At 45.8% G+C, this 27679-nt stretch overlaps 1 protein-coding gene across 2 annotated transcripts in view; it reads left to right on the top strand.

Annotated features, from left to right (window-relative positions):
• LOC142296648 (uncharacterized) overlaps positions 1 to 27679 on the top strand; it is a 57567-nt gene that overhangs the window by 23134 nt on the left and 6754 nt on the right. The window lies entirely within an intron of this gene.

Raw genomic sequence — 27679 nt, 5'->3', positions numbered from 1 at the left:
ACAACAAAATTGTTACTTCAACAAGAAGGGTATCAGGAAAAAAATGCATTATAAAATTTATAGTGCAATTTCTCCTGAATATGCTGATACCTCAGATGTGGGGGAAATCAACTGTTTGGGCACACGGCAGGACTCGGAAGGGAAGGAGCGCTATTTGACTACAAAATTGGCTGGAATGATTAGCTGATGCCATGTCGCGTTTTTACCCCTGATGTGCCTAAACAGTGGAGCTCCCCTACAAGTGACCCCAGTTTGGAAACTAGACCTGTCAAGGAATTTATCTAGATAGTTGGTGAGCACCTGGACCCCCCAGGGGCTTTTCAGAATTTTAGAACATTGAGCTGTGAATATAAGAAAATAAATTTTTAACCTAAAATATATTGCGTTAATGCCAAATTTTTCAAATTCACTACGGTAACGGCAGATAATGAACCATACAATTTGTTGTGTAATTTCTCCTGATTATGCCAGTACCCCATATGTGGTCAAAACTACTTTTGAGGTGCAATACAAAGTGAAGAAGGGAAGGAGCGCAATAATGGAGTGCAGAATTACTTTGAATGGTGTGGGGGTGCCATGTAACATTGGCAGAGCCCCTGAGATGCCATAACAGCAGAAACACCCCACAAGTGACCCCATTTTACAAACTGCACCCTTAAATGAATTTATCCAAGGGTGCAGTAAGCATATTGACACTACAGGCATGTCACAAAATTTTATACTATTGGGTAGACCACTAAAATGTTTTAACCCAGATTTCCAATTTTCACAAGGGGAATAGGTAAAATAGGCCCAATAATGTGCTGCATATTTTCTCCTGAATGTGGCAATACTCACATGTGACTGTACAGTACTGTTTGGCTGCACCACAGGGTTCAGGAGGGAAGGAGCGCCATTTGATTTTTGGAGCACAAGTTTTCCTAGAATAGTTTGCAGACTCCATTTGCAGATCCCTTAAGTGCCAGAACAGAGGAAATCCCCCTCAAGTGACCAAATTTTGGAAATTACACCCCTCTGCGAATTGATCTATATATGTTGTGATGATTTAGTATCTGGAAAACATCCATAGTGTCAAACACACTGAATGTTGCAGAATGAAAAACTACAAATAAGTCCTTGTTGTCCCCAGTATATTTTAGTGCCCATACAATGTGCCCAGCTCGTGCTTTTGTAAACCTGCACCCCGTACATTTAACTGGGCTCTACTCACTAAAACAATGCCAAACATGTGAATGCTAACTGTGCTTTAGGCACATTGTGGGGCTTAAAAAAAGAAGGAGGCATTTGGATTTGGGAGTGCAGATTTTGCTGCATTTCTTTTTTGAGGGGGGAAGCCACAGCATTTTTTGAGAGCCTTTGTGCTACTGTGGCGCCACTGAGGCTTCAGTCGCCACAGGGAACTGCCCCTCACCAGAGGTGCAGTATTTATCCCGGGTACAGAGGAGGTCATTGCCGGTAAACCACCACAATACTCCAAAACACAGTTAGTTGCCCTCTCACCGGGACTGGGTTAGGGTAGGTTCATTTGAATGGTAACAAGGTATGGGACCTCCCACCCACTAGTTTAGTATCCCGGGGGGCAGAGCTACACAACGGGGAGTAAGGAGACATGCACACACAGACATGCAGTCGGTAACAGTCAGTGATAGTTACGCACAGACCAAGGAACAAGTGAGACGTGGGGAGAACACGGTCGCTGAGGGGAGAGCTGCACCATAGCACACAGAACAGGGTGCAAAGCCGTTGGCTGGTGGGCACTGCATGTCCCGCCAGCAGAATCCACTGGGCAGAGGATTTCAAGTCTTCTAGCCCACACAAAGCGCCCGAGACACTGCAGCATTTAGAGCCAGGAGTCGTGCCAAAAGAGCGGCACCAGTAACGGACTCGCGGTGCCTGCCATACGGGACAGGAACAGAGCCCATCCAAGGACTCGGGTACCAGCGTGTCTTCAAGTCGCAGGGACTCATACAACACAGCGCAAGTAGGAAGGATTCACAGAAAGAAACACCGGTTCTGACCTCCGAACTATCCAGGATAGGCTGCAGCCCATGACAGCGGAGTCCGGCAGTCCAAAGGCGAAAACATCTCAGTGAGTAAAGAACTTTAACTGCAACCTCTGTGTCGTCCAATCCTTCCCACGCCTTAGCTGCACAGCAGCAGGAGACTACTCCTCCCAACTTTCCCTGTGGGCCTGAGCTCTGCCTGTGGAGAGCTGTATGAACCTTGCTGCACTACCATTTGCTCTCAGAGGAAACCTCTTGCAGCGGCGGCTCCTATTTTAGCCGCACACCACAGAAATAACTACTATCCCTATCATCATCCCCCATTTCTTAACACCGCCAGGGTCACGGAACTGGGCCTAGCCGCTGTGACATCCCAAACCCACTACACCGGCCCGATGACGAGTGACCCCCAGACTCCGTGAGCGCATCACTACCAGTAATGTGGGAACCCACTATATTTCCGTTAACTAATGACAATGACGGACCTGAGTGGGAATACCGCAGCTGCCTGTGCCCACTATCAGGGTTTGAGACAATGTTTTCCCAGCTGAGGACATTCGCGTCTCCGCAGCATAAATTGACATGCTGCATCTAGGGAACAATTAATCAATTGCATACCCGTTTATATGTTCATGACACTAGGATCAATTACAAATCAACCAAGACACATGTCCCAGATTAAAGACAAAAAAGCTTTATTAATTAAAAAAAAAAAATATGTGAAGTTAAAAAACAGAGATATAATGCTCCTGAGAGGGACCACAATAATCACCCAGTATACAAAAAAAGTACTAAAAGGGAGGCAGGGATACAGGAAAATACTAGATACAAAAATTCATAGAAAAATATAAGAATATTTAAATAGCTCACAAAAATTTTGAAATAAATACTTAAGTAATCAAAAGATTATCAGACCAATAATTGTGTGAAGCTAATTAATGCACTGTAAATATATATTTGCTGCCAAAATGGCAACAGCCCTAGCCAAGATAAAGCAATAGTATACTAACCGTGCTGCTAGTGAGCACACTATACAGACACAAAAAATAGTATCACAAAATCAGCTGCCAGAGGAAGGATATAAAGTGCACCGTGTTAATTCGCAGCAATAACTTGTATCCAAACAATACCAAGGACAAATAATCAATGATGTAGACAAACCCAAGGAAATAATACAATGATTACAAAGTAGGTGACCGTGAGAAGCCTGGATCTGGGTAAACAGTTCCCTCCATCCCAACGCCATTTCGCCTTTGCTTCTTCTGGGGGTTTGTCAGGGTGGGGGAAACTGTCTTTTTATATCTGTGTCAAAGGCAAATCAACAGATTCACCTGCGCTGTACGGCCGGATAGCTGGATGCTCGTTGTGAGGGGTGTATAGCGGCAGCAGACTCCAATCTCAGGTCCCTCCCACAAGAACTAACCAGGCCGTGCATGTGGAACGCAGGCTTGGAATGCAAGCCTGGTCACCTGATATGCGCGGTCAGAAGTTCAGAGGACCATGATCGGCGCCTGCGCACTATCCACTCGCAAGGACATAGCACAACTCGCTCACAAGAAAATAGCAGTCTGACATTAAGTAAATAGGAGTTACTGGACCTATATAGGAAGGCACCACCATAGATAGAACAATGGAACATATATAAGAAATGTATATATATATATATATATATATATATATATATATATACTAGAATAGAAAAAGGAAAAATATACATATATAAAAACACAAGAAAATTTGTTACAAAAAATATATATCAAAAATAAACAAAATAGAAAAACTAAAAATAAAAAATAATAATAAATATAACATGATCGTGCACTATTTAATAAACATGCTAACGTGTAAAAAATTGAAAAATATGTGAACATGAAAATATCCAGATGACCGTGTTATGATTATGTTATGATTTAAAAGCTAAATATAAATCCATGTGAACATGAAAGGTGATTATTATGATACATAACGGTAATAAACCATATACATGAACATGTATAAAACCAATAACAAAATGAAACCTTGCAATACATAATTATTATACAGTACAAATTAATAAGTAAATAATAAATGTGTAAAATATGTAAAGTGAAACATGATGTATACAAGGAGTGTGAAAAAACTCTACAAATCCATACATGCATAGCACATACATATACACATATATTTATATACAAATATACATTACAGACCAAAAGTTTGGACACACCTTCTCATTCAAAGAGTTTTCTTGATTTTCATGACTTGTATGATTTCATGAATTGTAGATTCACATTGAAGGCATCAAAACTATGAATTAACACATGTGGAATGAAATACTTAACAAAAAAGTGTGAAACAGCTGAAAATATGTCTTATATTCTAGGTTCTTCAAAGTAGCCACCTGTTGCTTTAATTACTGCTTTGCACACTCTTGGCATTCTCTTGATGAGCTTCAAGAGGTAGTCACCGGAAATCGTTTTCCCTTTACAGGTGTGCCCTGTCAGGTTTAATAAGTGGTATTTGTTGCCTTATAAATGGGGTTGGGAACATCAGTTGTGTTGTGCAGAAGTTTGGTGGATACACAGCTGATAGTCCTATTGAATAGACTGTTATGCGGGCGTCAGACGAGACGATATATCGTGCGATATGTCGGCGAGGTCACATCGTAAGTGACACACATCCGGCATCATTTGATATATTGTAGCGTGTGACAGCTACGAGTAACGGTGAACGAGAAAAAATACTCACCTTATCGTTGCTCGTTGACACGTCGCTCATTTTCAAAAAGTCATTTCTTCTTCTCTACGCTGGTTGTTCATCGTACCCGGGGCAGCACACATCGCTCCGTGTGACACCCCGGGAACGATGAACACAGCTTACCTGCGTCCCGCTGGCTATGCGGAAGGAAGGAGGTGGGCGGGATGTTTACGTCCCGCTCATCTCCGCCCCTCCGCTTCTATTGACCGGCCGCTGTGTGACGTTGCTGTGATGTCGAACGTCCCTCCCCCTTCAGGGAGTGGATGTTCGCCGCCCACAGTGACATCGCTCAGCAGGTAAGTGCGTGTGACAGGCGGTTAACGACTTTGTGCGACACGGGCAACTAATTGCCCGTGACGCACAAACGACGGGGGCGTGTGCAATTGCTCGTGCGATCGCACGATAGATCGTCTCGTGTGACGCCCGCATTAGAATTTGTATTATGGCAAAAAAAAGCAGCAAAGTAAAGAAAAATGAGTGGCCATCATTGCTTTTAGAAATGAAGGTCAGTCAGTCCAAAAAATTGGGAAAACTTTGAAAATGTCCCCAAGTGCAGTGGCAAAAACCATCAAATGCTACAAAGAAACTGGCTCACATGAGGACCGCCCCAAGAAAGGAAGACTTAGGGGTACTTTGCACGTTGCGACATCGCTACTGCGATGTCGTCGGTGTCAAATTGAAAGTGACGCACATCCGGCGCCAGTAGCAACGTCACAACGTGTAAAACCTAGATGCACCAATAAACGATCGCAAAAGTGTCGTAAATCGGTGATCTGTGTAGTGTCGGTCATTTTCATAATTTCGCTGCAGCGACAGGTATGATGTTGTTCCTCGTTCCTGTGGCAGCACACATCGCTGTGTACGAAGCCGCAGGAGCGAGGAACTTCTCCTTACCTGCCTCCACCAGCTATGCGGAAGGAAGGAGGTGGGTGGGATGTTTACGTCCTGCTCATCTCCGCCTCTCCGCTTCTATTGGCCGCCTGCCGTGTGACGTCGCTGTGACGCCGCATGACCCGCCCCCTTAGGAAGGAGGCGGGTCACCGGCCAGAGCGACGTCGCAGGACAGGTAAGTGCGTGTGAAGCTGCCATAGCGATAATGTTCGCTACGGCAGCTATCACAAGATATCGCATGTGCGACGGGGGTGGGTACTATCGCGCTCGGCATCGCTATCATCAGCTAGCGATGTCGCAGTGTGCAAAGTACCCCTAAGAGTCACCTCTGCTGCGAAGGATAAGTTTATCCGAGTCACTAGTCTCAGAAATCGCAGGTTAACAGCAGCTCAGATTAGAGACCAGGTCAATGCCACACAGAGTTCTAGCAGCAGACACATCTCTAGAACAACTGTTAAGAGGAGACTTTGTGCAGCAGGCCTTCATGGTAAAATAGCTGCTAGGAAACCACTGCTAAAGACAGCCAACAAGCAGAAGAGACTTGTTTGGGCTAAAGAACACAAGGAATGGACATTAAACCAATGGAAATCTGTGCTTTGGTCTGATGAGTCCAAATTTGAGATCTTTGGATCCAACCACCGTGTCTTTGTGCGATGCAGAAAAAGTGAACGGATGGACTCTACATGCCTGGTTCCCACCGTGAAGCATTGAGGAGGTAGTGTGATGGTGTGGGGGTGCTTTGCTGGTGACACTTTTGTGGATTAATTCAAAATTGAAGGCATACTGAACCAGCATGGCTACCACAGCATCTTGCAGCGGCATGCTATCCATCCGGTTTGCGTTTAGTTGGACCATCATTTATTTTTTAACAGGACAATGACCCCAACCACACCTCCAGGCTGTGTAAGGGCTATTTGACTAAGAAGGAGAGTGATAGGGTGCTACACCAGATAACCTGGCCTCCACAGTCACCAGACCTGAATCCAATCGAGATGGTTTGGGGTGAGCTGGACCACAGAGTGAAGGCAAAACAAGTGCTAAGCATCTCTGGGAACTCCTTCAAGACTGTTGGAAAACCATTTCCGGTGACTACCTCTTGAAGCTCATCAAGAGAATGCCAAGAGTGTGCAAAGCAGTAATCAAAACAAAAGGTGGCTACTTTGAAGAACCTAGAATATAAGACATATTTTCAGTTGTTTCACACTTATTTGTTAAGTATTTCATTCCACATGTGTTAATTCATAGTTTTGATTCCTTCAATATGAATCTACAATTTGCAGAGTCATGAAAATCAAGAAAACTCTTTGAATGAGGTGTGTCCAAACTTTTGGTCTATACTGTGTGTGTGTGTGTGTATATATATATATATATATATATATATATATATATATATATATATATATATATTACATAAGCATGAAATATACATAGAAATATAAAAATAAGACAATTTATATAAAGAATGCATAGATATACAGTACAATATAGAGGGTGGGCCATTTATATGGATACACCTAAATAAAATAGGAATGATTGGTGATATCAACTCCCTGTTTGTGGCTCATTAGTATATGGGAAGGGGGAAACTTTTCAAAATGGGTGGTGACCATGGCGGCCATTTTGAAGTCGGCCATTTTGGATCCAACTTTATTTTTTCCAATAGAATGAGGGTCATGTAACACATCAAACTTATTGAGAACTAGCTGTAGTACCCAGCCGTTGCCTGGGATAGTAACTGTCTCTCTGTCTCTCTCCAAGTCTCTGTCTGTGTGTCGCTATCTGTCTGTGTCTGTCTCTGTCTATCTGTTTCTATCTCTGTCTGTATTTGTATCAGTCTATCTGTCTCCATCACTGTGTCTGTCTGTCTCTATCTCTGTGTCTGTCTCTATGTGTGTGTCTGTCTGTCTCTCTCTTTCCCCGTCTGTCTCTTTCCCCGTCTGTCTCTTTCCAGATCTGTCTCTTTCCAGATCTGTCTCTTTCCAGGTCTGTCTCTTTCCCCGTCTGTCTCTTTCCCCATCTGTCTCTTTATCCATTTTTCTCTTTCCAGGACTTTCTCTTTCCAAGGCTTTCTCTTTCCAGGGCTCTCTCTTTCCAGGGCTGTCTCTTTCCCCATCTGTCTCTTTCCAGGTCTGTCTCTTTGTCTGTCTGTCTTTTTGCCCGGCTTTCTCTTTCCAGGGCTTTCTCTTTCCAGGCCTGTCTGTTTCCCGGTCTGTCTGTTTCCCGGTCTGTCTGTTTCCCGGTCTGTCTGTTTCCCGGTCTGTCTGTTTCCCGGTCTGTCTGTTTCCCGGCCTGTCTGTTTCCCGGCCTGTCTGTTTCCCGGCCTGTCTGTTTCCCGGCCTGTCTGTTTCCCGGCCTGTCTGTTTCCCGGCCTGTCTCTTTCCCGGCCTGTCTCATTCCCGGCCTGTCTCATTCCCGGCCTGTCTCATTCCCGGCCTGTCTGTTTCCCGGCCTGTCTGTTTCCCGGCCTGTCTGTTTCCAGGACTGTCTGTTTCCAGGTCTGTCTCTTTCCAGGGCTGTCTCTTTCCCGGTCTGTCTCTTTCCAGGGCTGTCTTTTTCCAAGGCTGTCTATATACAGGGCTGTCTCTTTCCATGTCTGTCTCTTTCCAGGTCTGTTTCTTTCCAGGTCTGTCTCTTTGCCCATCTGTCTCTTTCCAGGGCTGTCTCTTTCCCCGTCTGTCTCTTTCCAGGGCTGTCTCTTTCCCCGTCTGCCTCTTTCCAGGGCTGTCTCTTTCCCCGTCTGCCTCTTTGCCTGTCTGTCTCTTTGTCCGTCTGTCTCTTTGTCCGTCTGTCTCTTTGCCGGGCTGTCTCTTTCCAGGGCTGTCTCTTTGCCCAGCTGTCTCTTTGCCCGGCTGTCTCTTTGCCTGGCGGTCTCTTTTCCCGGCTGTCTTTTACCCCATCTGTCTTTTTCTCCGTCTGTCTCTTTCGCCGTCTGTCTCTTTCCAGGTCTGTCTCTTTCCCTGTCTGTCTCTTTCCCCGTCTGTCTCTTTCCCCGTCTGTCTCTTTCCCCGTCTGTCTCTTTCCCCGTCTGTCTCTTTCCCCGTCTGTTTCTTTCCCTGCCTGTCTTTTTCCCCGTCTGTCTCCTTCCTTGTCTGTCTCCTTCCTTGTCTGTCTCTTTCCAGGTCTGTCTCTTTCCTTTCTGTCTCTTTGTCGATCTGTCTCTTTCCCTGTCTGTCTCTTTCCCCGTCTGTCTCTTTCCCCGTCTGTCTCTTTCCCCGTCTCTTTCCCCGTCTGTCTCTTTCCACGTGTAATACTTATTATATGTTCTGAGGATTTCGATAGCGTAGGGCAATGATCAGCAGAGACGAGTTTTTGATACAAGATGTTTTATAATCTGTAACCACGGTAGATAACAACGGAACAAACACAGCAATACAAATACACACAATACCTTCCCGAAACGGAGCGGAGGGAATTCCCGGGGCCACGCACCGGACTCCCCCAGGGAGACCACCAGAGCGAACCCCTATACAGGGACTGTCCGGCAATCACCCCGGAAGGCCTAAATGCGCAGCAGCCGGGACACAAGGGGCAAGCGGTAAAAGTCCAGGAGTGTCCGTACGGGATGATTGTCCAGAGTGGTTACGAACCAGAGAGAACCGGGCAGAGTGCTGACCGAAGATGGCAGACGGAATCCGGGCACAGCTTGAGAAACCGGGTAAGGTCCAGAGTCGGTCGGTCGGTAGTCTTTAGGAGGATCCAAAAGCAATCAGGATTAGCAGCAGCAAAGCAGGAGCACACAGCAAGCAGTATACTCAGGCACTGGACTGGGCTGAGAGGCGGCCTTTTAAGCAGCTGGACAGGAAGTAGGGCAACAGAACCTTAAAACTCCATGTTAACTGAGGGCAAGCTCATTCAAAAGAGAACTGGAAAATCTGGAAACCTGACATTACTCCCCCCCCCAGAGACGGCCTCAGGACGGATCAGGGCCCGGCTTGTCCGGGAACCGTCGATGAAACTGAGCGATCTTCCGGGGTGCCCGAATGTTACCCACCGGTTCCCAGGAATCGTCCTCGGGGGCGTACCCCTGCCAACGTACCAGATATTGAAGCCGACGACGATGGAGCCGGGAGTCAATAATGTCCTCAACCACGAACTGCTCCTCGCCGTCGACCATCACAGGCGGAGGAGGAGGCACAACACGACCACGAAACGTATTAGGGGAGACAGGTTTGAGGAGAGACACATGAAAGACCGGGTGTACCTTTAGATGGTGCGGCAACCGTAGCCGACAGGCCACAGGGCTCACGATCCCGGTGATCTTAAATGGACCGATGAATTTTTGTCCCAGCTTCTGCGAAGGAACACCCAATCTCAGGTTTTTGGTGGACAACCATACAGAGTCCCCTACCTTGTACATGGGTGCCGGTTTCCGGTGAGTGTCGGCCGACCTCTTGTAACGCTCCTGGGCCGTAGCCACAGTGTCCTTCAGAACCTCCAGATTTTGTCGTAGCTCTGTCAATCTGTCCTCCACCGCTGGCACCGAAACCGCAACCGGTGACCTAGGCAAAACATTCGGATGGTAACCCAAGTTAGCGAAAAAGGGCGTTACCTTAGTGGAGCTGCTCTGAGTGTTGTTATATGAGAACTCCGCCAACGGAAGCATCTTCAACCAATCGTCTTGGAGATGGCTGACATAACATCGAAGGTATTGTTCCAGGGTTTGATTCGTCCGTTCGGTTTGCCCATTTGTCTGAGGATGGTATGCAGAAGACAAACAGACATCAATCTGGAGTGCCGTACAAAACCCCTTCCAGAATCTAGACGTGAACTGCACGCCCCGGTCAGAGATGATCTCGTCTGGTACCCCATGCAATCGGAATACATTCTGGATAACCAAATCCACTGTCTCTGCGGCTGAGGGAAGACCGGTACACGGAATGAAGTGAGCAGCTTTAGTCAATCGATCTACCACCACTAAAATGGTATTGTGTCCGCATGAGACTGGCAACTCCACAATAAAATCCATGGAGATAGACCCCCAAGGGCGAGATGGCACGGGTAACGGTTGGAGGAGTCCCGTAGGAGCCACACGAGGGACCTTGCACCGGGCACAAACCACACATGAGTGGACATAGTCCTTCACATCCTTTAAGCAAGTAGGCCACCAGAAAAAACGGCTCAGAAATTCTTGCGTCTTCTGTACCCCCCTATGACCAGCCAACACGGAGTCATGGACCAACTTGAGAACCCGAAGTCTTACGGCCTCCGGGACATAAATGCGTCGCTCTCTCAACCACACACCATTCCGAAGAACAAGCGTTACATCATTCGGGGGGGCAGCAAGAAATACGTCACCATCATAGGCCAGCTTGATGTCCTTCCACAAGTCCTGGTCCTGGAGTACTCCAACGAAATTGGCATCCGATAACACGGTCTGAGACGGGGTTCCAGGCACGGAGTCCACGGCGTGGATTCGGGACAAGGCATCGGCTTTCCCATTACGTGAACCTGGACGGTATGTGACGACAAAATTGAATTGGTTAAGAAATAGGCTCCAACGGGCTTGCCGTGGAGACAGGCACCTGGCAGACTTAAGAAATTCCAGATTACGATGATCCGTGAGTACTATCACTTGCTGCGCGGCTCCCTGTAAGTGGTGTCTCCATTCCTTGAAAGCGGAAATAATCGCCAATAATTCCTTGTCCGCAATGTCGTAGTTCCTGTAGAGAATCAGAAAAGATTAGGATATCGTCCAGATAGATCACCATGAATTGGTCCATGATATCCCTAAAAATATCGTTAACTAGATGTTGAAATGCCGCGGGAGCGTTACAAAGTCCAAAAGGCATCACTAGGTACTCAAAATGTCCATACCGACATCGGAACGCGGTCTTCCACTCGTCTCCGGGACGTATACGAAGCAGATTATATGCCCCACGGAGGTCCAATTTGGTGAATATTTTTGCCTGTTGGACCCTCTCCAATAGCTCAGGAATCAACGGTAACGGATACCGGTTCCGGATGGTTATTTTATTCAGTTCCCGGTAGTCAATACAGGGTCTCAGAGTCCCCTCCTTCTTTTTCACGAAAAAGATGGGTGCCCCTGCGGGTGAGGTAGACGGACGAATAAATCCCTTGGCTAGGCTTTCATCAATATACTCTTTTAGTGCTGCTAGCTCAGGTGCCGCCAACGGGTAGACATGACCAAACGGAATCTCCGCCCCTGGGAGTAAGTCTATGGGGCAATCATACGGTCTATGCGGGGGAAGTCGGTCGGCTTTTCTTTTGTCGCATATATCAGCGAAGTCACGGTAAACCGGGGGTAAAACAGGTACCTGTACAGTGCTCTCCGTATTTGGTGGTACTGGAACCGGAACAGTTGGACTAATGGTCGGAATATTCTGCGGTGGGAAGGATATTTCCTTAGTTTCCCAATCGATGACCGGATTTGTAGACCGTAGCCACGGAATACCTAAAATAATTGGAAAATGAGGAGATGAAATTAGCATGAAAACAAGGGTCTCCTGCTGACCTGGCTTCATGACGCATTCTAGCGGTACGGTTTCCCGATCGACTGGTCCAGAGATTAACGGAGATCCGTCTACCGTCTCCATGGTAACCGGTGAGGATCTTTGCTGAGTCCGGATACCGTGTTTCCTGGCAAAAGAAGAGTCCATGAAATTTCCCCCTGCCCCAGAGTCTATCATTGCAGAGGTAGGTATTAGCTGTCCCTCCCACCGGATCTGAATGGGGAGCGAGCAATGGGTATATTTCCCTTCCGAGTCCTTCGGTGAGGTTGACATTACAGTCAAGGGAAATACCGCATCCAAGTGTCCACTTGCCTCAGAGATATCGGACTCTGCGTCCGTGTTGTCACACTCTGCCATGGCTGCCAATACCTTATTTGGGCGATTCGGACGTTTCGGACAGTCGATCAAGAAATGGTCCGATTGACCGCAATAGAAACACAAACGCTCACGGAGCCGGTGTTCGCGACGTTCATTGGTCTCTCGCTTTTGCAGAGAGTCTACTTGCATAGGAACGTCCTCGGCCTCCCGTGGCGTCCTGAGAGCGGGTTCTCTGGAAGGAAATGTAAAGTTGTTTACACGGTTTACAGCTGCCCATTTTTCCTGTCTACGTTCCGTCAAGCGGGTATCAATACGCACACAGTGCTGGAGAAACAGTTCAAAATCCCCTGGAGATTCGGAACGAGCTAACTCGTCCTTGATGGTACCGGACAACCCCTTTCTGAAAACAGACAATAATGCATTGTTTCCCCAGTCGGTGTCTACCACTAACCTCTTAAATTCAGTGGCGTATTCAACGACAGAACGCTTTCTCTGACGTAAGGAAAGGAGAGCCGATTCAGCGGTAGCACGGCGATTCGGATCATCAAACATTTGCGCCATTGCGGTCAGAAAATCATCTAGGTGATTTAAACGGATGTCTCGGTTCTCTATCATAGGATTAGCCCAAGCCAGTGCTCGTGAGGTTAATAACATAATTATACATAACACTTTGGACCGGTCAGAACGGTAATAATCAGCATGTACATCAAAAAACAGTATACATTGGTTCACAAATCCACGAAACTGACCACGGTCACCATTGAAACGGAATGGGGGTAACCTAGGCATACCGGCAGCTGATACGGACGTAGTGGGGCCGGCTTCCTGAGCCTCCACTCTGACTTGCAAATCCTGTATAGCCGGACCCAGTACCTGGTGATCATGACCCAGCTGTGCCTCCACATCTCTAAGTTTAGTCTGCACCACCTCCATCTCCTGCTGCAAGGAGTTAATCATAGAAAAGAGCTGATCTACTCCTCGTGTCTCAGTCATTGCCCCAGCGAAATCCTCTTTTTTGGGCCTGAGTATAATGTAATACTTATTATATGTTCTGAGGATTTCGATAGCGTAGGGCAATGATCAGCAGAGACGAGTTTTTGATACAAGATGTTTTATAATCTGTAACCACGGTAGATAACAACGGAACAAACACAGCAATACAAATACACACAATACCTTCCCGAAACGGAGCGGAGGGAATTCCCGGGGCCACGCACCGGACTCCCCCAGGGAGACCACCAGAGCGAACCCCTATACAGGGACTGTCCGGCAATCACCCCGGAAGGCCTAAATGCGCAGCAGCCGGGACACAAGGGGCAAGCGGTAAAAGTCCAGGAGTGTCCGTACGGGATGATTGTCCAGAGTGGTTACGAACCAGAGAGAACCGGGCAGAGTGCTGACCGAAGATGGCAGACGGAATCCGGGCACAGCTTGAGAAACCGGGTAAGGTCCAGAGTCGGTCGGTCGGTAGTCTTTAGGAGGATCCAAAAGCAATCAGGATTAGCAGCAGCAAAGCAGGAGCACACAGCAAGCAGTATACTCAGGCACTGGACTGGGCTGAGAGGCGGCCTTTTAAGCAGCTGGACAGGAAGTAGGGCAACAGAACCTTAAAACTCCATGTTAACTGAGGGCAAGCTCATTCAAAAGAGAACTGGAAAACCTGGAAACCTGACATTACTCCCCCCCCCAGAGACGGCCTCAGGACGGATCAGGGCCCGGCTTGTCCGGGAACCGTCGATGAAACTGAGCGATCTTCCGGGGTGCCCGAATGTTACCCACCGGTTCCCAGGAATCGTCCTCGGGGGCGTACCCCTGCCAACGTACCAGATATTGAAGCCGACGACGATGGAGCCGGGAGTCAATAATGTCCTCAACCACGAACTGCTCCTCGCCGTCGACCATCACAGGCGGAGGAGGAGGCACAACACGACCACGAAACGTATTAGGGGAGACAGGTTTGAGGAGAGACACATGAAAGACCGGGTGTACCTTTAGATGGTGCGGCAACCGTAGCCGACAGGCCACAGGGCTCACGATCCCGGTGATCTTAAATGGACCGATGAATTTTTGTCCCAGCTTCTGCAAAGGAACACCCAATCTCAGGTTTTTGGTGGACAACCATACAGAGTCCCCTACCTTGTACATGGGTGCCGGTTTCCGGTGAGTGTCGGCCGACCTCTTGTAACGCTCCTGGGCCGTAGCCACAGTGTCCTTCAGAACCTCCAGATTTTGTCGTAGCTCTGTCAATCTGTCCTCCACCGCTGGCACCGAAACCGCAACCGGTGACCTAGGCAAAACATTCGGATGGTAACCCAAGTTAGCGAAAAAGGGCGTTACCTTAGTGGAGCTGCTCTGAGTGTTGTTATATGAGAACTCCGCCAACGGAAGCATCTTCAACCAATCGTCTTGGAGATGGCTGACATAACATCGAAGGTATTGTTCCAGGGTTTGATTCGTCCGTTCGGTTTGCCCATTTGTCTGAGGATGGTATGCAGAAGACAAACAGACATCAATCTGGAGTGCCGTACAAAACCCCTTCCAGAATCTAGACGTGAACTGCACGCCCCGGTCAGAGATGATCTCGTCTGGTACCCCATGCAATCGGAATACATTCTGGATAACCAAATCCACTGTCTCTGCGGCTGAGGGAAGACCGGTACACGGAATGAAGTGAGCAGCTTTAGTCAATCGATCTACCACCACTAAAATGGTATTGTGTCCGCATGAGACTGGCAACTCCACAATAAAATCCATGGAGATAGACCCCCAAGGGCGAGATGGCACGGGTAACGGTTGGAGGAGTCCCGTAGGAGCCACACGAGGGACCTTGCACCGGGCACAAACCACACATGAGTGGACATAGTCCTTCACATCCTTTAAGCAAGTAGGCCACCAGAAAAAACGGCTCAGAAATTCTTGCGTCTTCTGTACCCCCCTATGACCAGCCAACACGGAGTCATGGACCAACTTGAGAACCCGAAGTCTTACGGCCTCCGGGACATAAATGCGTCGCTCTCTCAACCACACACCATTCCGAAGAACAAGCGTTACATCATTCGGGGGGGCAGCAAGAAATACGTCACCATCATAGGCCAGCTTGATGTCCTTCCACAAGTCCTGGTCCTGGAGTACTCCAACGAAATTGGCATCCGATAACACGGTCTGAGACGGGGTTCCAGGCACGGAGTCCACGGCGTGGATTCGGGACAAGGCATCGGCTTTCCCATTACGTGAACCTGGACGGTATGTGACGACAAAATTGAATTGGTTAAGAAATAGGCTCCAACGGGCTTGCCGTGGAGACAGGCACCTGGCAGACTTAAGAAATTCCAGATTACGATGATCCGTGAGTACTATCACTTGCTGCGCGGCTCCCTGTAAGTGGTGTCTCCATTCCTTGAAAGCGGAAATAATCGCCAATAATTCCTTGTCCGCAATGTCGTAGTTCCTGTAGAGAATCAGAAAAGATTAGGATATCGTCCAGATAGATCACCATGAATTGGTCCATGATATCCCTAAAAATATCGTTAACTAGATGTTGAAATGCCGCGGGAGCGTTACAAAGTCCAAAAGGCATCACTAGGTACTCAAAATGTCCGTACCGACATCGGAACGCGGTCTTCCACTCGTCTCCGGGACGTATACGAAGCAGATTATATGCCCCACGGAGGTCCAATTTGGTGAATATTTTTGCCTGTTGGACCCTCTCCAATAGCTCAGGAATCAACGGTAACGGATACCGGTTCCGGATGGTTATTTTATTCAGTTCCCGGTAGTCAATACAGGGTCTCAGAGTCCCCTCCTTCTTTTTCACGAAAAAGATGGGTGCCCCTGCGGGTGAGGTAGACGGACGAATAAATCCCTTGGCTAGGCTTTCATCAATATACTCTTTTAGTGCTGCTAGCTCAGGTGCCGCCAACGGGTAGACATGACCAAACGGAATCTCCGCCCCTGGGAGTAAGTCTATGGGGCAATCATACGGTCTATGCGGGGGAAGTCGGTCGGCTTTTCTTTTGTCGCATATATCAGCGAAGTCACGGTAAACCGGGGGTAAAACAGGTACCTGTACAGTGCTCTCCGTATTTGGTGGTACTGGAACCGGAACAGTTGGACTAATGGTCGGAATATTCTGCGGTGGGAAGGATATTTCCTTAGTTTCCCAATCGATGACCGGATTTGTAGACCGTAGCCACGGAATACCTAAAATAATCGGAAAATGAGGAGATGAAATTAGCATGAAAACAAGGGTCTCCTGCTGACCTGGCTTCATGACGCATTCTAGCGGTACGGTTTCCCGATCGACTGGTCCAGAGATTAACGGAGATCCGTCTACCGTCTCCATGGTAACCGGTGAGGATCTTTGCTGAGTCCGGATACCGTGTTTCCTGGCAAAAGAAGAGTCCATGAAATTTCCCCCTGCCCCAGAGTCTATCATTGCAGAGGTAGGTATTAGCTGTCCCTCCCACCGGATCTGAATGGGGAGCGAGCAATGGGTATATTTCCCTTCCGAGTCCTTCGGTGAGGTTGACATTACAGTCAAGGGAAATACCGCATCCAAGTGTCCACTTGCCTCAGAGATATCGGACTCTGCGTCCGTGTTGTCACACTCTGCCATGGCTGCCAATACCTTATTTGGGCGATTCGGACGTTTCGGACAGTCGATCAAGAAATGGTCCGATTGACCGCAATAGAAACACAAACGCTCACGGAGCCGGTGTTCGCGACGTTCATTGGTCTCTCGCTTTTGCAGAGAGTCTACTTGCATAGGAACGTCCTCGGCCTCCCGTGGCGTCCTGAGAGCGGGTTCTCTGGAAGGAAATGTAAAGTTGTTTACACGGTTTACAGCTGCCCATTTTTCCTGTCTACGTTCCGTCAAGCGGGTATCAATACGCACACAGTGCTGGAGAAACAGTTCAAAATCCCCTGGAGATTCGGAACGAGCTAACTCGTCCTTGATGGTACCGGACAACCCCTTTCTGAAAACAGACAATAATGCATTGTTTCCCCAGTCGGTGTCTACCACTAACCTCTTAAATTCAGTGGCGTATTCAACGACAGAACGCTTTCTCTGACGTAAGGAAAGGAGAGCCGATTCAGCGGTAGCACGGCGATTCGGATCATCAAACATTTGCGCCATTGCGGTCAGAAAATCATCTAGGTGATTTAAACGGATGTCTCGGTTCTCTATCATAGGATTAGCCCAAGCCAGTGCTCGTGAGGTTAATAACATAATTATACATAACACTTTGGACCGGTCAGAACGGTAATAATCAGCATGTACATCAAAAAACAGTATACATTGGTTCACAAATCCACGAAACTGACCACGGTCACCATTGAAACGGAATGGGGGTAACCTAGGCATACCGGCAGCTGATACGGACGTAGTGGGGCCGGCTTCCTGAGCCTCCACTCTGACTTGCAAATCCTGTATAGCCGGACCCAGTACCTGGTGATCATGACCCAGCTGTGCCTCCACATCTCTAAGTTTAGTCTGCACCACCTCCATCTCCTGCTGCAAGGAGTTAATCATAGAAAAGAGCTGATCTACTCCTCGTGTCTCAGTCATTGCCCCAGCGAAATCCTCTTTTTTGGGCCTGAGTATAATGTAATACTTATTATATGTTCTGAGGATTTCGATAGCGTAGGGCAATGATCAGCAGAGACGAGTTTTTGATACAAGATGTTTTATAATCTGTAACCACGGTAGATAACAACGGAACAAACACAGCAATACAAATACACACAATACCTTCCCGAAACAGAGCGGAGGGAATTCCCGGGGCCACGCACCGGACTCCCCCAGGGAGACCACCAGAGCGAACCCCTATACAGGGACTGTCCGGCAATCACCCCGGAAGGCCTAAATGCGCAGCAGCCGGGACACAAGGGGCAAGCGGTAAAAGTCCAGGAGTGTCCGTACGGGATGATTGTCCAGAGTGGTTACGAACCAGAGAGAACCGGGCAGAGTGCTGACCGAAGATGGCAGACGGAATCCGGGCACAGCTTGAGAAACCGGGTAAGGTCCAGAGTCGGTCGGTCGGTAGTCTTTAGGAGGATCCAAAAGCAATCAGGATTAGCAGCAGCAAAGCAGGAGCACACAGCAAGCAGTATACTCAGGCACTGGACTGGGCTGAGAGGCGGCCTTTTAAGCAGCTGGACAGGAAGTAGGGCAACAGAACCTTAAAACTCCATGTTAACTGAGGGCAAGCTCATTCAAAAGAGAACTGGAAAACCTGGAAACCTGACACCACGTCTGTTTCTTTCCCTGCCTGTCTTTTTCCCCGTCTGTCTCCTTCCAGGTCTGTCTCTTTCCAGGTCTGTCTCTTTGCCTGTCTGTCTCTTTTCCCGTCTGTCTCTTTGCCCATCTGTCTCTTTCCAGGGCTGTCTCTTTCCAGGGCTGTCTCTTTCCAGGGCTGTCTCTTTGCCAGGCTGTCTCTTTACCCGGCTGTCTCTTTGCCCGTCTGTCTCTTTCCTCGGCTGTCTCTTTCCCCGTCTGTCTCTTTCCTCGGCTGTCTCTTTCCTCGTCTGTCTCTTTCCCCGTCTGTTTTTTCCCTGTCTGTCTCTTTCCCCATCTGTCTCTTTCCCCATCTGTCTCTTTGCCTGTCTGTCTCTTTGCCCGTCTGTCTCTTTGCCCGTCTGTCTCTTTGCCCGTCTGTCTCTTTGCCCATCTGTCTCTTTCCAGGTCTGTATCTTTCCAGGTCTGTATCTTTCCAGGTCTGTCTCTTTCCAGGGCTGTCTCTTTGCCTGTCTCTGTCTGTCTGTCTGTCTTTTCTGTCTCTCTATCCATCTCCCCACCGACATCTTATTACCTCACACATAAGCTTCTTATACTAACAGTTTATTTTGTTCCTATAGCAACTACTGACAGTTGCTATTAATAGCCAGTAGCTCCCATCTCCATTCAGTTTAATAGATGCAGGATTTTGGAAGGTAACTGTAAAGCGCGGGGTTACATTTTCCCGTCAAAACATAGTCTATGACGTTCCCTAGGTCACATGGGGCGTCTGTGCAAAATTTTCTGATTGTAAATTCGACGGTACAAATTGCTTTAGCGGACATACACACATACACACATACACACACTCAGCTTTATATATTAGACTTCGCAAGAAAAAAAAGGTGTGCTTGGTTTTAATTATTATTTATTATTATAGTGCCATCAATTCCATGGCGCTTTACATGTGAAAGGGGTATACATAATAGGGCAAATACAATAATCATAAACAATACAAGACACAGACAGGTACAGGAGGACAGAGGGCCCTGCCCGCGAGGACTCACAGTCTACAAGGGATTGGTGAGGATACAGTAGGTGAGGGTAGAGCTGATTGTGCGGCGCTGCATCAGACTGAGGGTTACGGCAGGTTGTAGGCTTGTCTCGTTGATTAGTTATTTACAATTTAATGACCACTTATAAAATCTGTTCAAAGTGCTGCCCATTGTGTTGGATTGTCAATGCAACCCTTTTCTCCCACTCTTGACACACTGATAGCCACACTGCAGAAGAAATGCTGGCACAGGCTTCCAGTATCCGTTGTTTCAGATGCTGCACATCTTGTATCTTCACAGCATATTCAATTGCCTTCAGATGACCCCAAAGATAAAAGTCTAAGGGGGTCAGATCAGGAGACCTTTGTGGCCATTCAACTGGCGCACAATAACCAATCCACTTTCCAGGACACTGTTCATGTAGGAATGTTCGAACCTGACACCCATAATGTGGTGGTGTACCATCTTGCTGGAAAAACTCAGGGAATGTGCCATATTCAGGACAAATTTCACAGTGAGGGGTTCCCTCACCATACATAAAGATAAACAGGGTGACTGAATTTAAATAATTGCCACACCATGTGTACGCCAAATTTACCAGTCACATACCCCACAGTGTGAAAATCACCAGAATCACAGGTTAACAACACTGTGGCAAAAAATAGAAACTGTTCCAATGGGGGAGGGGGACAAAAACAGCCTCACAATACTCCCCAAATGGCCATGGGAGGTCATAGAACGTCTAAGGTTAGATTGTTGCCATTTGGGGAGTATTGTGAGGCTGTTTTTGTCCCCCTCCCCCATTGGAACAGTTTCTATTTCTTGCCACAGTGTTGTTAACCTGTGATTCTGGTGATTTTCACACTGTGGGGTATGTGACTGGTAAATTTGGCGTACACATGGTGTAGCAATTATTTAAATTCAGTCACCCTGTTTATCTTTATGTATGGTGAGGGAACCCCTCACTGTAAAATGTGTCCGTTTTGTTATAGTGAGAGCTACATACTATACTTGCTCTGTTTTGATTCTAGGTTGGTTTTACAACCTTACGTGTTGTGTGGTAACTCTTTTAATGACTTATATTAAAAGTTATATTTTAATTGTCATCACATTATTATTTATACAATTGCTTGGCTGTATGTTTATGATCTGGTGGAGCATGGACACATCTTTATTCAATGTGCCTTATTCAGTGCATAAAGAACGCATACTGGAAGCTCGTGCTAGCATTTCTTCTGCGGTGCTGCTATCAGTGTGTCAAGAGTGGGAGAAGAGGGTTGCATTGACAATCCAACACAATGGGCAGCACTTTGAACACATTTTATAATTGATCTTAAAGTTGTAAATAACTAATGAACCAATAAAGTTACGTTAAAACCAAGAACAATGGTTTTTCTTGTGAAACTCTCAATAAGTTTGATGTGTTTGATGTGTTACATGACCCTCTTCCCATTGGAAAAAAAAAAGTTGGATCCAAAATGGCCAACTTCAAAATGGCCGCCATGGTCACCACCCATACTGAAAAGTTTCCCCCTCCTATATATTAATGAGCCACAAACAGGAAGTTGATATCACCAACCATTCCCCTTTTATTTAGGTGTATCCATATAAATGGCCCACCCTGTATATAAATATCTCTTAAAAAATGAAGTGCGATATGTGAAAAATAAAGAAACGTGAACATGTACTAAATAAAGACATAAGGACTGGAGGATCAACATAAATCCATGAATGCACAGAAGCTAAATAAATATGTACAGTCATGGACAAAAGTTTTTGGAATGACACCAAAATTATATTTTCACATGATCTGTTGCCCTCTGGTTTTTAATTGTGTTTGTCTGATGTTTACATTACATACAGAAATAGAATTGCAATTATATTATGAGTACCAAAAGGTTATATTGACAGAATGAGTTAATGCAGCAAGTCAATATTTGCAGTGTTGACCCTTCTTCTTCAGGACCTCTGCAATTCTCCCTGGCATGCTCTCAATCAACTTCTGGACCAAATCCTGACTGATAGCTGTCCATTCTTGCATAAGCAATGCTTGCATTTTGCCAGAATCTGTTGGTTTTTGTTTGTTCACCCGTCTCTTGATGATTGCCCACAAGCTCTCAATGGGATTAAGATCTGGGGAGTTTCCAGGCCATGGACCCAAAATCTCTATGTTTTGTTCCATGAGCCATTTAGTGATCACCTTTGCTTTATGCAAGGTGCTCCATCATGCTGGAAAAGGCACTGTTGGGCGCCAAACTGCTCTTGGACAGTTGGGAGAAGTTGCTCTTGGAGGACATTCTGGTACCATTCTTTATTCATGGCTGTGTTTTTAGGCAAGACTGTGAGTGAGCCGATTCCCTTGGCTGAGAAGCAACCCCACACATGAATCGTTTCAGGATGCTTAACAGTTGGCATGAGACAAGACTGGTGGTAGCGCTCACCTCTTCTTCTCCTAATAAGCTGTTTTCCGGATGTCCCAAACAATCGAAAAGGGGATTCATCTGAGAAAATGACTTTACCCCAGTCCTCAGCAGTCCATTCCCTGTACCTTTTGCAGAATATCAGTCGGTCCCTGATGTTTTTTCTGGAGAGAAGTGGCTTCTTTGCTGCCCTCCTTGAAACCAGGCCTTGCTCAAGCAGTCTCCACCACAGTGCATGCAGAAGCACTCACACCAGCCTGCTGCTATTGCTGAGCTAGCTCGGCACTGCTGGTAGTCCGATCCCGTAGCTTAAACAGTTTTAAGATACGGTCCTGGCGTTTGCTGGTCCTTCTTGGGCGCCCTGGAGCCTTTTTGGCAACAATGGAAGCTCTCTCCTTGAAGTTCTTGATGATGCGATAGATTGTTGACTGAGGTGCAATCTTTGTAGCTGCGATACTCTTCCCTGTTAGGCCATTTTTGTGCAGAGCAATGATGGCTGCACGTGTTTCTTTAGAGATAACCTTGGTAACTGAAGAGAAACAATGATACCAAGCATCAGCCTCCTTTTAAAGTGTCCAGTGGTGTGATTCTTACTTAATCATGACTGATTGTTCGCCTGCCCTATCCTCATCAGCACCCACACTTGTGTTAATGGAACAATCACTAAAACAATGTTAGCTGCTCCTTTTAAGGCAGGAATGCAATGATGTTGAAATGTGTTTTGGGGGTTAAAGTTCATTTTCTTAGCCAATATTGACTTTGCAAGTAATTGCTGTTAAGCTGATCACTCTTTATGACATTCTGGAGTATATGCAAATTGTCATTAGAAAAACTTAAGCAGTAGACTTTGTAAAAATTAATATTTGTAGCATTTTCAAAACTTTTGGCCATGACTGTATGTGAACCATAAGGTGAGGATGAAAAACTACATGAAATAGCCTATAAAGTGAACACATATGTGTATAATTTATATGTGCAAAACCCTTGTGTATATGTGCCAATGTGTAATGTACATATATAAAAAATCTAGGGAAGCCGCTCTGCAGGTCAGCTTACGCTGCGGAGAAAAGAAGCACAGTGTGAATGGGATTTCTATAAATACCTTCCACTGTGCTTATACTGTACAATGGATATATAAACTGTGATATATTCCCAACCCCAAAAAATAGTTAATTAATCTAATAAATCAAACAATATGAATAACTAGGGGAGGGCTATATAAAGAATTTTTGGACTATAAATAATGGTCAAGCAACAAAAAACATAAAACCTACATACAAAAAGTGCACTAAAGGCCGCAAAATTGTTTTAAAATATAATTTATTGAAAGTTTCTTTAAAATATGAAAATATATCACATTAATCGCAAATGGCCACAAAGTGGCACTACACAATGGGATACAGGGAATAAATAAATGTATGCTAATCCACAATATAGAATGAATTGTAGAAATCAATATTGCCAAAAAAACTGTATATAAAATATAGTAGCAGTAATAAAATTATGTTATTATGCACTATACCAAATGAATAGCAAAATATAATCATATACAATCATATGAAAAAGTTTGGGCACCCCTATTAATGTTAACCTTTTTTCTTTATAACAATTTGTTTTTTTTCAACAGCTATTTCAGTTTCATATATCTAATAACTGATGGACTGAGTAATATTTCTGGATTGAAATGAGGTTTATTGTACTAACAGAAAATGTGCAATCCGCATTTAAACAAAATTTGACAGGTGCATCAGTATGGGCACCTCAACATAAAAGTGACATTAATATTTTGTAGATCCTCCTTTTGCAAAAATAACAGCCTCTAGTTGCTTCCTGTAGCTTTTAATGAGTTCCTGGATCCTGGATGAAGGTATATTTGACCATTCCTGTTTACAAAACAATTCCAGTTCAGTTAAGTTTGATGGTCACCTAGCATGGACAGCCCACTTCAAATCATCCCACAGATTTTCAATGATATTCAGGTCTGGGGACTGGGATGGCCATTCCAGAACATTGTAATTGTTCCTCTGCATGAATGCCTGAGTAGATTTGGAGCGGTGGTTTGGATCATTGTCTTGCTGAAATATCCATCCCCTGCGTAACTTCAACTTCGTCACTGATTCTTGCACATTATTGTCAAGAATCTGCTGATACTGAGTTGAATCCATGCGACCCTCAAGTTTAAGAAGATTCCCAGTGCCGGCATTGGCCACACAGCCCCAAAGCATGGTGGAACCTCCACCAAATTTTACTATGGGTAGCAAGTGCTTTTCTTGGAATGCTGGGTTTTTTTGCCTCCATGCATAAATCCTTTTTGTATGACCAAACAACTCAATCTTTGTTTCATCAGGCCACAGGACCTTCTTCCAAAATGTAACTGGCTTGTCCAAATGTGCTTTTGCATACCTCATTCGACTCTGTTTGTGGTGTGCTTGCAGAAATGGCTTCTTTCGCAACACTTTCCCATACAGCTTCTCCTTGTGCAACGTGCGCTGTATTGTTGACCGATGCACATTGACATCATCTGCAGCAAGATGATGCTGCAGGTCTTTGGAGGTGGTCTGTGGATTGTCCTTGACTATTCTCACCATTTTTGTTTTCTGCCTTTCTGATATTTTTCTTGGCCTGCCACTTCTGGGCTTAACAAGAACTGTGCCTGTGTTCTTCCATTTCCCTACTATGTTCCTCACAGTGGAAACTGATAGTTTAAATCTCTGAGACAATTTTTTGTATCCTTCTCCTGAACAACTATGTTGAATAATCTTTGTTTTAAGATCATTTGAGAGTTGTTTTGAGGAGCCCATGATGCCACTCTTCATAGGAGATTCAAATAGGAGAACAACTTGCAAGTGTCCACCTTAAATACCTTTTCTCATGATTGGATACACCTGCCTATGAAGTTCAAAGCTCAATGAGGTTACAAAACCAATTTAGTGCTTTAGTAAGTCAGTAAAAAGTAGTTAGGAGGGTTCAAATCAAGAAATTGATAAGGGTGCCCATACTTTTGCACCGGTCAAATTTTGTTTAAATGCGGATTGCACATTTTCTGTTAGTACAATAAACCTCATTTCAATCCAGAAATATTACTCAGTCCATCAGTTATTAGATATATGAAACTGAAATAGCTGTTGCAAAAACCCAAATTGTTATAAAGAAAAAAGGTTAACATTAATAAGGGTGCCCAAACTTTTTCATATGACTCTATACTGTACACAAGAAAATAAATCAAGTTTGCTGAAAATATTTTTTTTTACATATATGTATTGGTCACAAAATTGATATATACTGGTACTGAATACCTGGAAATATATATGCTCAAAATTCAAATAGTTCTATATAGCAACAGCAGAAAATATGATATTGTACATCACTATTATGTAAACAAGAGACCAGTAAAAAGACTGATTAAATACTAGCAGCAAAATATATGAACTAAAGTGCATAGATATGGCAATTCAGACACCAGAGACTGAAAGGACTAATAATATTCTAATAGGCACATTTGACAAGGAAAAATATAAATTTTTTACAAATTTTAAGGGTTGAGTTTCCAATTGACTTCCATTATATTCTGTAATCGATTGGAGCCGTCCGAGTGTCCGACCTGCTCGTTTCGAGTACCAAGCACCAGAGCATGTTAGTACTCGCTCATCTCTACTATTAAAATAAGGATTACAGCTGGTAGTGATGAGCAAGCACTAGCACATTCAGGTGCTTGGTACTCATAAAAACCAGTTGGATGGGCTCAACTTGTGTATCGATTATAATGGAAGCCAATAGGGAACTGGAACATTTTTCCAGAAATGCTCAAGTTGATCATTAACTTCCATTATACTAGACACACAAGTCAACCCGTCCGACTGCTCGTTATTAGTGATTGGCGGACTCGCAGAAAACCAGGATTGTCAGGTCTAACCGGAGTAAAAAATAAAAACAAACGGGTCCGGCCCTGAACTGATCCTGGATATCTGGCCAGACGCTGGTCCTCATATAAGTCTATGGGGGCCAGAATGCGGTGCTAAAAGATGGTGGTAGTAGGAATAGGGGGTTTGAGCAAGCGTGCCATACTTGCCGAGTCTCCGGTGAAGCTGTAACTGTTCCCACAGCCAGTCACTCTTTTTTCCAGAGCCGCTCATTAGTGCTCATCCAAATTCACTGCTTCCCCAGCCCACCATCAGTCCTCGAATCTGTGATTGGTTGCAGTCAGACATGCCCCCAGTGTGACTGTCAGACAGACTGCAACCATTTACAGACCCTTTCGGTGGGTCTGTATTGGGATGTAAACCTAACTTAAAAAAAATTGACTTAAGGGTGCTTTACACGCTGCGACATCACTAGGGGGAGGTGCGTTCAGCGTCATAGCGACGTCACTGCGGCGTCACACAGCGGCCGGTCAATAGAAGTGGAGGGGCGGAGATGAGTGGGACATAAAATCCCGCCCACCTCCTTCCTTCCGCATTGCCGGTGGAGGCAGGTAAGGAGATGTTCGTCGCTCCTGTGGTGTCACACATAGCGATGTGTGCTGCCGCAGGAACGAGGAACAACATCGCTATGTACGAGACAACGATTTTTGGTGTTTGGACGACCTCTCCAAAACCAACGATTTTTGTCTCTTTTGCGATCGTTTAAGGTCGCTCGTACGTGTTACACGCTGCGATGTTGCTAACGATGCCTGATATGCGTCACAAACACCGTGACCCCGACAATAAATCGTTAGCGATATTGCAGCGTGTAAAGCCCCCTTTAGAGTCCCCCCATATTACCCAGAACAGATACAGTATATGGCTACAGGCTGTATCTCTTAGCCGTACGCTTATCATGGCTGTCTAGCAAAATAAGAAGATGCACGTGCGGCTTTTTTTATTTAGATGAATAATTTTTAAAAACGGCATGTGGTCTCTTCCAATTTTGAAAGCCAGCCATGATAAAGGTGACAGCTGGGGGCTGGCATTCTCAGGCTGAATAAACCCATGTTTATTGGTCCCACAGCCTAAAAATAACAGCCTGCAGTCGCCCAGGATTGTTACATCTAGATGTGACAATCCGAGAACTTTATCTGGCTCTTCCTAATTGCCCAGGGCGGTGGCAATCGAGGTAATAAGTGGTTACTAATTGCCCACAGCTGTCAATAAGCCCTAGATTAGTAATGGGAGGCATCTATCAGACCCTCCATCACTAATCTGTAAGTGAAAGAAATAAACACAAACACCAAAAAAATCCATTATTTGAACTAAAATAAAAAACACCAACTTTCATCAATCTATTAACCCCCAAAACACCCAGGTCTGACATAAGTCACACAAAGTCCCACGACCATTCCAGTTCTCGTACATATGAAGTGACCCCTTATTGCTCCAATTGCCACTGCACCAGGGCACAATTCCTGGATTGTCACATCTAAAGGATGCGACAATCCTGGACGGCTGCAGGCTGCTATTTTTAGGCTGGGGGCCCATAAGCTTGGGTCTCCGAAGTCTGAGAATACCAGCCCTCAGCTGTTGGGCTTTATCATGGCTGGATATCAATATTGGGGGGGGGGGCATTTTTTATTAATTCTATAGAAAACAATAAT

This window comes from Anomaloglossus baeobatrachus, chromosome 3 (assembly GCF_048569485.1).
Source record: "Anomaloglossus baeobatrachus isolate aAnoBae1 chromosome 3, aAnoBae1.hap1, whole genome shotgun sequence".
NCBI lineage: Eukaryota > Metazoa > Chordata > Amphibia > Anura > Aromobatidae > Anomaloglossus > Anomaloglossus baeobatrachus.
The sequence above is the reverse complement of the archived record's forward strand: the minus strand, read 5'-3'. Positions and strand labels throughout refer to the sequence as shown.